Consider the following 2,091-nt stretch of genomic DNA (forward strand, 5'->3'; position numbering starts at 1 on the left):
TTTTTCACTGGTTCTCTTCAGTTTTAATGTTTTCCTTGTTTTTTCATTGGTTTTCTTAGTTTCTTTCTTGGTTTCCATTTTTTCAGAGGTTTTCTTTCTTTCTTTCTTTCTTGGTTTTCGTTTTGTGTTTTTCTCTGTTTTTTCGGGTTTGTTCGCTTTCTTTGTTTCTTCGTTGGGTTTCAGTGGTTTTTTTTAATACATGTCTACTTTTCATTAGTACACAATATACAATTTCAGTGTGCACGTGAAACATTGTTTTGATACATGTTGAACATTCCTCAAATACATGAGGTACATTTTTCTTTTAATACATGTTTTGAACACTTTTTAGAATACATGATAAAAAAGTTCAAATACATAAGTCCCCTTTTTCGTATAGATCATGTACATTTTTAGTACATGTTTAACATTTTTAAAATATATGTTTTGATGCCTATTTTCCTTTTATACACATCGTACATTTTTGGTATACATGTAAAACAATTTTTAACACACGTTCAATATTTTTTAAATACATGATTAATATTTTTTTCAAATATTTTTTATGCCAATTTTTTCATACACGTTGTACATTTTTCTTATACATCGGGAACATCTTTTATATATAGTGTTAACATTTTCAAATGTATGATTCACATTTTTTAGTATATACTTCTGATGCCTACCTGTTTCCATACACCTTGTACATTATTTATACACCAGAAACATTTTTCTATACACGTTTAACATTTTGTGAATACATGATTAATATTTTTTTCATATGTATGTTTCGATGTCTACTTTTTTTCATACACATACATTTTTCATATACACTAGAAACATTTTCCATACACATTTAACATTTTTAAATGCATGATTAACATTTTTTCCATCACCTTTTTTGAACATTGTTGTTTGAATATGCGTTGATTTTTTTTAAAATACATCTTGAAACATTGTTTCAAATGCTATCAACATTTTTTAAAAGTTGCATCAACATTTTCAACACTACACAAACATTTTTTTTCAAACTTGAGTTTTTTTTAATATGTCATGGGTAATTTCACCTCTTCCTTGAGTGTTGGATGGACATGCTAGGTGATGGGACAACTCCTTGACATCAATATTTATGGTCTCACCCTCTCGGTTGCTACAATGGTAACTTAGCGAAGCTCGTCTCTGTCTACTTTGAAGTTTGCTCCTTGTTGTCTTCTAGTAAGATGTGTTGCCTCAACGGACCCCTCTCTGAAGCTAGTGGTGCCATGTACGTGCTTATGACATCACCTTTGCTACAAGAACGACCTCCTTGATTCATCTGATGTACAACATGGTGATCTTTGCATGGTGTTGAATTTTGTACTTGCATTTTTTTCGATGATCTTACTTCAGCAAGATGTATTGCCCCGGGGGTTGTTAAGGTATTTGATCTAGTTTCTCTCATAAGCCGAATCATGGTTTTTGACCCAATTTCTCACATAAACTGGCTCAATTTCTTTTGAATTGAGATCAATATACAGGTGGGACTCCCCCTCGATTCAGAAAACAACCACTAACTAAAAAGGTGGTACACATACTGAAGGGTCAAAAAGGAAAATTACTAACCATACCCGGGCATTTGGCACTTATCAACATTGTGTAAACTTTAGTTGCAAACAAGCTTTGCCGCTAACTCCTGGATTATTAAGAAAATTGATATGCCGGGGCAAAACCTTTTTGTGGAATGTAGATATTTTGGACATGATGCTTCAACGGTGGTGCAGCCATACTTTTCAAGCATAGCATCACTGAGCAGACGGAAAAAGGAAGAGACAATGCGAGCTACCAGGAATGCATGAAGGGGAGAAGAAACACAACATGCATCAAATCAACGGGCTACTGCAAACCTGAAAACCAAAGAAAACTCAGGATAGGTGTTACCGATCTAGGGTGGCAAAGGAAAAGCGGCCGTAACCGGTCGTGACCTAACTCCCGCGACACGGCAAGGCACACCGGCTGGTGGTGGTCGTCACAGCTGGGCTAGCATACAATGAGTGGGTGGACACCGTACCCAAGTGGAATGCGGCGTGTGTCATGGCCGCCGGCAGCGGGCGGCGGGGTGTGCGCTTACCTCCT

This window comes from Triticum dicoccoides, chromosome 3A, assembly GCF_002162155.2.
Source record: "Triticum dicoccoides isolate Atlit2015 ecotype Zavitan chromosome 3A, WEW_v2.0, whole genome shotgun sequence".
Classification (NCBI taxonomy): Eukaryota; Viridiplantae; Streptophyta; class Magnoliopsida; order Poales; family Poaceae; genus Triticum; species Triticum dicoccoides.